This window comes from Falco peregrinus, chromosome 9 (genome assembly GCF_023634155.1).
Source record: "Falco peregrinus isolate bFalPer1 chromosome 9, bFalPer1.pri, whole genome shotgun sequence".
Classification (NCBI taxonomy): domain Eukaryota; kingdom Metazoa; phylum Chordata; class Aves; order Falconiformes; family Falconidae; genus Falco; species Falco peregrinus.
This window is the reverse complement of record NC_073729.1, coordinates 4,998,383-5,010,437: the sequence shown is the minus strand read 5'-3', so window position 1 is coordinate 5,010,437 and position 12,055 is coordinate 4,998,383. Positions and strand designations below refer to the sequence as shown.

Sequence of the window (12,055 nt, the reverse complement as noted above, 5' to 3'; positions counted from 1 at the left end):
GGGTTCCTCTCCAATTCTGCTCAACCATGTGAACACTGCCAGGGATGCAGGCACAGGATGCTCTGGGCAGCCTATGCCAGCACCTCACCACCCTCTCAGGGAAGAATTTCTTCCTAATACCTGATGTAAATCCACCCTCTTTCAGTTTAAAGCCATCCCCCTTGTCCCGTCGCTACCTGCCCTTGTAAAAAGCCCCTCTCCAGCTTTCCTGTCGGCCCCTTTAGGTGCTGGAAGGCGGCTGTCAGGTCTCCCCGGAGCCTTCTCTGCTCCAGGCTGAACAGCCCCAGCTCTCCCAGCTGCCCTCACCGAGCGGGGCTCCAGCCTCTGCCCATCTCTGTGGCCCCTCTGGCCCCGCTCCAACAGGCCCATGTCTCTCCTGTGCTGAGGACCCCAGAGCTGGACGCAGCGCTGCAGGGGGGTCTCACCAGAGCGGAGAGGAGGGGCAGCATCCCCCCCTCGCCCTGCTGCCCATGCTGCTGGTGACGCAGCCCAGGACACGGGTGGCTTTCTGGGCTGTGAGCGCACGTTGCTGAGCCATGTCGAGCTTCTCATCCACCAGCACCCCCAAGTCCTTCTCAGGGCTGATCTCAACCCGTTCGCCCTGTCTGTGTTTGTGCTGGGGACTGCCCTGTCCCAGGACCTTGCACTTGGCCTTGCTAAACTCCACGATGTTCACACAGACCCCTCTCCAGCCTGTCAAGGTCCCTCTGGATGGCATCCCTGCCCTCCAGTGTGCCAGCCGCACCGCACAGCTCACTGGTGGTGACAGAGCTGTGGAGGATGCACTCGATCCTACTACACTGGTCGGGATTTTTTTTCTTCCCGCTAGTGGTTAGGAAAAAGCAAGCAAGAAAAGGGACAGGTGACATGAACCGGCACTGTTAAAGCTGATGCAGTCTGATCAGAGGATGCAAACTTCCTAGCTCTCATCACAACATGATCTGCCTTGTGAGCTTCAAGTTGGACTCGGAAATTATCCGAAGATATGGAAATGATCCCCCTGAAGAAACAGCCACTAGGAACAACTAAAGAAAGCCTTTACTTTTGAAGAAGCAGCTTTTCCAGAATTTTGGTGTTTTGTTTTGGGTTTTTTGGGTTTTCTTCCTTTTTTTTTTTTTAAACAGAGCAGACAACCACCCAAATATCTGCAGGCAGGGATACTACTTTATGGGGCCATTTCTCCTCAAATCCTCAGCAGGACAAAATTTGCCTTCCTTTAGGAGAATAAATACAGAGAGTAAGCTTGAACTCTGAATTTTTAGTCTTGCCAGTACTGTGAGACCTCAAACGTGACCACGTGCTTTCACAGGAGCCTAGCAGAGAGACAAACGCGGGCGCGACTTTGGCAAGGGGTGATGTGCTGATAAAGCCTCCCTGCCTCATCTGACAGCAGCGGAGCTCACTGGTGCCGCTTCTCAGGGCTCCTACAGCACACACAGCAGCTTCTCACTCTTGGACGTCATTCACACCTAACTGGAAATAGCCTGCTACTTGATTTCCTCCTTAAAATTCTCTTATTTTCAGAAAGCAGCTCCCTGAGGACCATCTGTGTCCCTACGATGAACCTTCAAGGCCACGGCACGGTTCCTACATAGCTCGCATTGTTCCCACGTAGGAACATCAACTGAAAAAATAAAATAAATTTTTTTAAAAAGTGAATCAAATGTTTGCAAAAAGCTTTTTTTAGAAACGAGAAGCTCATGGAAAACCCCTAGCTCACATGTCAAACCAGCCTACTTTAGCCTGAAACACTACTTAAGTAAAAAGAGATGCTGCAGTGTTTTGTAGAGAGTGAGTATATTAACACAAGAGAAAAATTTATACTCCGACAGCAAGGAAAGCATCGACCTCGGAAAACTGGAGTTTGCCAGTGTCCTGGTTTTGGCTGGGACAGAGTTAATTTTCTTCCTAGTAGCTGGTACAGGGCTGTGTTTGGATGTAGTGTGAGAGTAACGTTGATAACACTGATGGTTTAGTTGCTGCTGAGCAGCGCTTACTCTAAGTGAAGGACTCCCCCGTTCCCCGCGCTGTGCCATGAGGAGGTGCACAAGGAGCCGGGAGGGAGCAGAGCCAGGACACTGACCCGAACTGGCCAAGGGGCTATTCCGTACCACAGAGCATCACGCTCGGTACATACACTGGGGGTGGGGCTGGCTGGGGGCTGCCGGTCACTGCTGGGGGGCTGGCTGGGTGTCAGTCAGCGGGGGTGAGCAACTGTGTTGTGTGTCGCTTGTGGGTTTTCTCCTCTCTTTCCCTCTCCTCTTCGTTATTGTTGTTATATTTACTTTATTTCAATTATTAAACTGTTTTATCCCAAGGGTTTTGCCTTTTTCTGAGTCTCCTCCCCATCCCACCTGGGGCACAGGGAGCAAGTGAGAGTCTGCGTGGTACTCGGTTGCTGGCTGGGGTTAAACCACAACAGTCAGCTTACCCTCACCATCCATCCTTAAAAACTTGGGATAAAGGTTGTCTTGTTCTAAATTAACTCCCTCCATCAGAGCCTGATTAGGGTCTAGGATCTGGACTCAAACCCCTACTAATCACAAATATTTTAATCACCTCATATAACAATTTTTGCCTTTCCTGCACACCCAAGATAGGGCACAGAGGGTGCAAGACCTGCACTGAAGAAAAGTGTATCTGAAAATAGCATTTCTTACCCAAATGGAGATCTACCATAACGATGCTGTTCCAAGTGGTGGCTGCCATTCCACAAGCTTCATCTGCCCTTCCACAGAGTTTTGATCAAACCCAGGACATACTATAGCAACTCAAACAGGACATCTGACTTAAGCTACAGTCACAACCCTGATCAGATACAAAAAATCACGTAGCTGGCCTTTTGTTTCCCCCCTAAAAGACTTCCATATGGCTACAAGGTCTGAAGACGACACCGAAGTGATCGGTCAAGACTGCTGCGAAAACACACAGCTGATGAGCTGATGGCCCTGGCTGAGTTTTATACGGTGACAACTCCTCCATGCCACTATAACCACTATAAGCAAGTGCTTCCTTTATTCTACAGCACCAAAGGAATCTCTGCTCTTGAAAAGCAAAAAAAAAAAAAAAAATTAAAAAAAAGAAAAAAATAAAAGCAGCAGCAAGTTCAGAGAGTACTCTGGAAAACACGATGAAGCACAGACTTCATGGGGTTTACACAAAGTTTTGCCACTGTACCTAAAGATGAAGCATGCTCTCCAGGTCTAAACTAGGTACCTTTTTTTTGAACCTGTACTAAAATGGAGGGAATTTACCCTCTAAAGGGGCTGATACTCATCCAGTAGCTCAGGAGAGATCATGCATGAGTACCTTCATGAGCTGTGTCAGCGCCTGGCACAGCTGCGACAAGCACACTTCATCCAGCCCTCTTGAGATAAGACCGCATTAGCTGAACGAGGCAGAGAGAAGGTATTTATTTGCATCACACCAAGTTCGGATTCCTTTGACAACATCCCATGGCATGAACTTCACTGCTCTTGCACAATCTGGGCGACGATACGAAGGAGCGAGGCAGGTCTAGCATCTCCCAGCTGCTGCCAAGCAAGTGTGGGAAGGCACCAGGGAAGAAGGGCCACGCCGCTCAGCTGGGCTGGCATCCACTTTGACCAGACGCAGGTTGCAGGCTTGGTACCCACAGCACTACGTATTGTCTGTGCCTTGCCCGCAGCAGCCACAACGTCAGCGGACAAAAGCTCCCACCACCTCTCCAAAGTTGAATTTGCAGCAACACGTTGCTGCTCAAGGGAAAAAAACCACAATGTGCTCATTTCAAAGTAGCCATCTGGTGAGGAGCAACAAAAGGGAGAGGGGAGGGGAAAAAAAAAACCACCTAGTTCCACTTCCCTTTCTTTCTCTCATGCAGAGTTGAGAAGCTTATATTAATTGCAAGCTTATATTAATTGCAAAGTATGAGAATCTGAACAAACACCCTCCTTGGGCAACCGGGGCCAACCCAAGGAAAATATTTGCATCTATGGGATGATTGAGTTGTGCAACTAGCAAAATATCAAGCCAGATAAGGCAGGGACCTTTCACTAGGCTCTACAGAGACACTTGCTACTCCACAATGCTGACTCAGGCTAAGACAAGTTGCTTTAATTTTCTCTCCCTCGCTCTAGCCTTCACAGGGGAAATAATACCCACCGACTTCATATCCAGTCTAAAGCCACGAGACGGTATTTGCAGAGCTGAATCAGAAACCAAAGCAGCCTCTGGTGGAGTAGGGGAGGGAACCAGGGTTCTCTGCGATGGGATTTGTCTTCCCAGCCTAAAGGTAAAACCTTAAGGAAGGTCTTGGCGCAACAAGGTTAGCTCTGCCCTGGACACCACACACAACCTGACCGTGTTACACTATTTCTCATGCCTAAGGCTTGATATAGCCTTGTCTGCCCAGACTTAGTTACACATATATGTTATTATTAGGGAAATTAGTTAGGAAGGTCAAAGTTACAAAACCTTTGTGAAAGAGACTGATGGATCCGGGTTTCTTCTCCCAGCTTTCAAAGACCCCTACACACGCCTGTTCAGCCAGGAGAGCAAACAGCCGAGCAACACCACTGCACATCTCCCACAGACCCATCAATCGTCTCCCGTTGACAAGGCAGCAAGCGTACTGTCAGTGGCAAAAAGCAACGAGTAAAAAGCACTGCTTTGCCAGAGTGCATCCAGCCAGCAGCAGGTCGATCGCAGCAAAAAGCCACTACTAGCACGATACCGCTCCTGCAGATGGGGCTCAGTGTTTTGCACGTGAGTAACAGCACAGCAAAGCGCTGCAGGTAACATTTTGCAAACCAAAACACTGCGTTAACACCTCTCCCTTTCTGGCTTGTTTTTGCCCTATGGAAGGAGTAACGGAAGGAATTACCTTGGGCGAGCAGACAAACGGGGCAGATGCACGCCCGCTGTTTGGTGCCACCGACCATGCGCTTGCTGACCAGGCAAGAGGCTACGTGCAACAGGAACGCTGAGAAGCTGCAAGGACCCAGCGCTGTGCCAGATGCCTCCCTGCTGGGACATTCTTCAAACAGGGACACTATTTACCGTACCAAAGTTCAGAGGGGAAGGACAACAAGGAAAGTATCAGAGCAAAGTGTATGCTGGGGATCTTAACTACAAGGCACTGATACACCTTCCCTCCTGAACTCAAAGCCTCCTGAAGGTTTTCACACGCCCTCCCTTGTCCTCTCCATCCCCTAGGAATGCGAGTGGGAAAGTAGAAAAGCTTGTGGTAGACATGTAGCCAGGAAAGAGAGCAGATGTGTTGTGAAGCGAGGAAAACACACTATATAATGGAATATAAGGTGTATTTTTGCCGTTTTCTGTAGCACGGTCTGCGTGCTTCCCACCTAGGGTCAGCCAGAAATCTCCCGCTTCATAAATTCCCTGCTCTTGCAAAGTTTAAGGTGACTCCAGCGGGCACAGCAGACTTGCAGAGACTCTCCAGAGCGAGCCACCATTTTACACGTGTCTGAAAGGATGGGAATTACAGCGTGAGTTTCAGCAACAACCAAAAAGCAGGGTACGAAACCAACGCTGGTTTTCTTCAGGGTTGTAGGATTTAATGCTGACTACACAGGCATGAGACGTAGGGTAAATATCCTGGCATGGCAGCCTCCTCAGCCGAGCAGGCTTGCAACCAGCTGCCAGCACAGGGACTCGAAGGCTGAGCGCAGTTCAAGCTTTGCAGGCTTTTGCTGTGGACAGGTTTTTCACTCCCAAAACGCCTGGCACATCACATTTCTGCCACCGGGCTAATACTTCCCCAGCAAAAGGCATGATGGAACAAGTGCTCCCAATCAAAGGGGAAACAGCCAGTCAAGAAAATCCTCCCCAGGCTACCAGGCTTTATTCCTTCCAGTCGGCTCAGCTTTGTTTTTCCAGTTCTTTCAAGAGCAGTTCTGGGTCTCCTCCAACCTGCTCCCTGCAGACCACGCCAGGGTCTTCAGAGCAGCTGTGAAGGTTCAGCTGAAGTGGGATACAGAACTACAGAAACCCGCTCCATCACCCCCAGAGCCTCATTACTGAATTTGGTAGCACTTCAGTGTTAAAAAAAAGCTCTTTTTTCCCCCGAACATAAAAGGTTTTACCAACCAAGCCTGGAACGCCCAGATGCGCAGCCCTTGTAGAGGCACTGCAGGGCTCCTGCTGCTGTCATCTGTTCAATCCACAATTTGAAGTCCCCATGCCCTGGTCCCAGCTCCAGATTTAGAGGTCTCATGTCCTTCCCCACTGCAATGCAACAGGACTGCTGTTGGGGCACACATACAAGGCCATGAACTCCCGAGAGGTACCTGAGTGACCCCTGAGCTACGCCAGCAGCCTCAGCACGAGAGGATGAAACGGGACAACACGGCCCCGTTTCCACCCGCGCTTTCTGCCATCACTCGGTTAAACACCCTGTGGTGCAGAACTGGTGCAGGCTGGGAGCTCTGTCCTAGCACCTTTACCAGCAGCACCTCCGACTGGTGTTTGTCTTCCAGCTGCTGTCTGGATACGTCCCGCCAGCTCCTGGCCAGCCAGGAATCAAAACGAAGAGCAGCTTCTGGAGCAAGGGAAGAAGCACCAGTTCACCAAACGAGACAGCACAACAAGCACAACCTACATCCAACACTGCCTTGCTCCCTTTATGTGCCACCCCGACCTGCTCCACGTAGCTGGTCCAGCTGCGATTCATCTCACCGACAACACAGAATCTCCCGGAGAGAGAGGAGACAGGCACGTACTGGCTGACCGGTTTCAGATGTCTACCTGCGTTAGGATCCTCCGCTGCCTGTATGGGGGGCTGAGGATACGCAGCTGGGATGTCGGATGTCAGCATCTGGACAGATGAATTGCACCCTGATGTTCCCCATCTCACACCTGGTCCCCCTCTGGAGCTACCTCACGCTGCACCCAACACACAAGCACTTCCAGTCCCCAAGGCCTGATGGCAACACCACACCAAGCAGCAGAGGAGAGGCCCATGTCCTGAAGTATCTACCACTGAGAAAACTTCACAGTGTTTTCCCCCGTACCAAGTGGATCCAAGCTATTTTGGGGGCTGACTGAAGAAAAGGCAAAGCTGCAGGTCTCGACCTGCCTCTGTGTCAGCAGGAGAAAGGCAAACATCCCAGACGCCAACTGCTTTGTGCCGTGAGAACCTGCAAGGCTCACCAAGAGCTGCACCAGGATGGTCAGGGAGGGATGCACACACCCGGCAGGGCTGGGCAAGGACACGGGAGAGGAGAGGATACAGCACCCAGGCTGCACATCTCTTTGAGCAGAGAGACTTGGGATTTACAGACCAACCTTGAGGATTCTTCTCTTTTTTTTCACAACTTCTGATATATGATCCTTTGGGGCAGGCAAGGCTGGAGTTTGATGCAGACAAATGCAAAATAATGAGTCGAGGGGCAGGAAGCCAAAGCAGACGGCGCACATTAAATGGAGCTGGCGTGCTGCTAGGCTGGCCAGGGAAGAGATTGAGGAGTTACTGTAAGATTTGTGAAGCCATCAGCCCTCATGCTACAGAAAAGGGGGACTGCAGGCAGAGTAACTGCCCTGACAACAGGATCAATGAGGAATAAGTTGTTACGAAAGGCCCTCAAATCAGATGGGGGGGGGGGAGGAAAGCAAGCATGGGAGAGACTGCATGACATTTACTCACATTGAGACTGAAATAAAGGGTTCAGAAGAAAACAAGGAGTTCAAATTAGCTCCCTGAAAGGGTGACTTACTGGTGGCAGACCTTTTTCTTCCACCCCAGCATACACCTGTCACCGAGCTTGCAGGCTCCTGCCTCAGATTTAAAATGTTATCTCTTTGTGTCCCAATACTGACAGGTACTTGCTCCCGTTGCCCCCACAGAGCAAGCCATGCCAAGGAAGTGTGACTGGCGGTTGTCCACCTCCACGCATCAGCTGCCAGTCACATCCCAGTTCCACAACATGAGCCATTTGATTATTTTGATCTGTTTTGTTGGTGGCGAGCTTTTTTTTTTTTTGCTGCTGCTTCTTTTTTCTTTTCCTCCTGCCATGGGACTGATCCTGAAGTTGCTCTGGGCTGTGAATTGAATAAACTCATTAACATAAGACTTTGAAATAAAGGAGAAGAAAACCTGAACTGACCTGAGAGATGCTGTACTGTGGTCACTGCAGTCAACACAGTTCAACCAGCTTCAGCAGAATTCGAACAAGACTTCATAAGCCTGTTGCGATGCAATTGCAGGGCTTGCCAAAACCCACGTACTTAGTAGCATGCTCTGAAAAAGCCCAGCCCTCTGCTAGGCACTCAGCTTCCCACCTCCCGACAAGGAGCACACTTCACACAACACTCTTCTTGAGGACCCTTAAACAGGGCGACAGAGGCAACGCCATACCTCTTTCTTCTGAAATTGTACGGCTTCCTCTAAAACTCAGGCAAGCTTTCTTTTGCCTTCCCAAAGGAAAAAATCCTGCCTTGTTTTCCATTTAAAATGGTAGAAATTGCAGGCCAGCTTTACCGAGCTCCCTTTGCACCCATGGGTGGGTGATGGCCATACCCAGCTAGCTGCCCTGGGCCTCTAGAAGTCCCCAACCAGGGACTAGAAGGTATGGGGACCTGTACCCTGAAGTGCTGTCATCTCCCACCTTTTATTCTGCATCCATTTCATCTCTAAAGCTGACCAGTACCAGAGGGTCTTCCCTACCACCTGCCTGCCGGGAGAAGCATCACCAAAACCTCCTTTGCTGCCACAGCAAGGACACGTGCAAGGATACAGTAACAACCGCCCTGTTCAGAAGATGCAAACGGGCTACAGCTCCGTTGGAGTCAAAAGAGGAAGAAGAAGAACCTAATTTCCAGGAATTACACTTCTGCATGGGCATCTTCCATCGGCGGTCTCATCTAAGCAGCCTCCCATCCTGGATGGGTTCATCATCCACTCCACAGTTGCTCTGAATCACCCCAGGGGTGACCACACTTCAGCAACAAATTAAACTGTCAAGATATATTCCTTTCTACCCTGGTTTTTAAAATGTGTGAGCACAAGCTGCCAGAGAATTGTTTTGGAAAAAACCAAGAAAGAACCAGGTACCTCAGAAAGGGCTTTGGGAAAGAGTAAAGGTTTTTTTTGCTTCTTGAGGAAATCTCTTCTTTTTTTTTTCCTCTCCTTCCCTGGGAAGTTGGTTGGGGTTTTTTGTTGTTGGTTTGTGTTTTTTTTTTTAATCTTTAAAGACTTGGTCAATTATTTGCATCTTGTTTTTTTAAATCTCTACACCAAAAGCGACTTGGCACAGGTGACCAAAATGGAGACTGCTCGTTTTGCAATCATCTGCCGCCAACACATATCAAAATCCTAAAGCCCTCTGGTTTTCAAATCAATCCCCATCCAGAGGGCTAAAACATCTCCTTTCAGTTGCCCAAATTTTCTCACCGTTTTTCCAACCCACAGCAAGCCAAGACACTCAGTTTCACCATAGGACATCTACCCATTTCTGCAGACACAAGCCCCGCTCGCAGCCTGGAAGCCTTACACGGAAAGGACTGCTATGCCAGCCCTCCACTCGCATCTCTTTTAAGACCGGATCCCTAAAATATTAAAACAGACAAGACAACCTTGCTTGAAATGACAAAAGGAAACAAAACCCCACCTTCTCAGGGTTCGTTGTGACGAGAAAGCATCTCACCCCTCAGAAAATCAGATTAGCGACACGCCAACAGTTGGGTGCTGTATCTTTTGACACTCATCAGTTACCAAGGGAAGGGAGAACCTGATCTGGTAATCAAAGCACCAGACTAGGACAACAATTTCGGTTCTCAACTCTTTTCCAAGCTTCTCCCATTAACATGGACATCCATTCCTCAGTTCCTCAGCTGTAAAACAAGAGGTGTAATAACACCTCTCCTTTCCCTGCCCGGAGCCTGCCCTGGCAGATATATGGGGCAGGGACACGTTTGTTACCTACAAGCAGTAAAGGTGATAATTTCTACCAGCAAAATGCTGGGAAGGAGCAAGAAGAACGAGAAACTCATGGATTAACTCACTTGCACAGCAAGAACTTGGCACTGGGAGTGCAGTTTTTCACATTCTGGCTGTTCCTCATATCTGCTAACTGGACATTTCACAGGCTGGAAGAGGGTGGCTGCTTGGGACGTACGCCACGGCAGAAGAGGAACAGCAGAGATGCAGAGTGATGTGGAAGAAGCATTCTCTCTTACCCATACAGGTTCATGTGTTCATCATGGAACGAATGTGGAGCAGAAGACACCTTGTCTGGCTCCTGATAACCAGGTGCAGCCGTCGTGGGGATCAGATGACTAATTATTAAGTGCATGTTACTCGGGGTCTGGAAGTCCTAGCTTTCCTCCTTGCATGACAACTGCCCAAATTCTTACCTGGGATGGCAGATTAGAAATGATCTCAAGAAGAAAGCCACAATGGTAGTTGCTGCAATCAGGCAAGAAAAGCCACTTTCCTATTGTGCCCTCCTTGTGCCTGCTACAGAACAGGGAGAGAACCGCTCTCACCCCACCGAGGCACTGCCTGGTTAGACCTGCACCGAAGGACCACTAGGATGGTCTACAGGAGGACTGTGGTGGGCTTATGATGACCCTCCACCTAGGATCAGCCCTGAGATCCTGCGGTTCACGGGGAGTGGGGGTGGTAGCCAAGCAATTGAGGCCAAAGCTAAGCTGCAGCCATACACCCACAAAAAGCACTTCGCTGCAGCTCTAAACAACCACTGTCAGTGGTTTAAAAAGCTCGTGTGCTCCAAAGCACCCACCACCCTCTGCCACTTATCACAAGTCGGCATGGTCAGCAGGGGAATGGCAGCATCGCCAAGGCAGCCAGCTGATGGATCTCCAGCCCAACGTCAACCAATCACCTCCACCACCTACCCCCATACAGACCATCACCCGCATGCGGGATCCAGCCCGTGCCTGGCACCGCTCACAGTTCTTGCTTTCCCCGAGCCTTAGCCAACATTACCAGAGTTTGTGGAATGACTTTGGTCTCTGAACGACCAACCAAGATACGTAAAGGGACTGGGTTTTCAGAAGACCGTGCTTTTCACACTGTTAGTGTTCTAACATCTAACTGATGTTAGAAAACATCTCTAATCAGGTGCCTGACATCTTTAGCCACTGGTCCTTCCATACTGGGTGTACTGCCGATGGAGCACCGGACAACATGTCTGTGTTGACTCTGCTGGCCACTCTCAGAGACATGTCCTGATGTTGCCTCCACTGGGGCTTTCTGGGATGAACACCATAGCTTTCATCCCTTCTGCACAAGGAACCGTGGTATACCAACCACACTGGATGCAACTTGCACAGGGATCAGGCGAGAGATTTCTACCCTCACCCATCCGCCTCCCTGCTCTGCCACAGACCCAGCGAGACGCTGCTCATGCCCCTGTGACCATGAGCCGCACCAGCACGCAGCCTCCTCATTCTGTGGAAAAGTGGGAGCAGAAGCACTTTTCCAGATGGAAGTCCAACTCTCGTGCCCCTGTTCCCCACCTTCACCGTGGTCATGGTGGTTATTTCTTTCCAGCACGTGTGTTTTGAGAACGAATACCTTGACACTTGGAAATTCATGGGGGCCACCAGAATAGCCACAGCGTTGGCAGCTGCAACTGAGCACAGCAGGATGGAGGATGTACATCTGTACCCCTAGGAGCAGAGACAGCAGATCTGACCCTCACAGACTTAAGCAGAAGTCACAGCCACCGCATCCCCCAGCAGAACGATGAGGCAGAAAGCGGAGCCAGGATGTGCATCTACATCCTCATCCATCAGCAGCTACGCCGACTGCCAGACAGGCGGTCACACCACCAGCCAGCACAGCGATGACCTGCCCCTGCCTAGCCCCCCAGCACTTATCCTCCTGCTCCCTCCCACATCAGCGAAGCAAGAAGCCAGCACACGCCTGTCGAAGCAGGTCAAGAAGCAGACCACTTGCCCACAGCTGCCTGCATGGAAAATGGGACAAGCTCCCCAGAAAACGCAGGCTGGCCTCATACGATGGAAAAGGCCAGGGGAAACAAGGTAGGAGAAACCTTGCATGACCAAGGTTATATATTCAGGCGGGGGA

General features: G+C 50.2%; 1 protein-coding gene across 2 annotated transcripts in view; it reads right to left on the bottom strand.

The window, feature by feature from the left end:
* HRAS (HRas proto-oncogene, GTPase) overlaps window positions 1-12,055 on the bottom strand; it is a 43,702-nt gene that overhangs the window by 24,934 nt on the left and 6,713 nt on the right. The window contains exon 1 of one of the 2 annotated variants that reach the window (XM_013298240.3): window positions 4,865-4,965. The exons of the other annotated variant lie outside the window; for it this stretch is intronic. The gene's annotated coding sequence lies outside the window, so the exon portion shown is untranslated. Of the gene's footprint in view, window positions 1-4,864; window positions 4,966-12,055 lie in introns of those variants that run through there. 2 annotated transcript variants of the gene reach the window in all.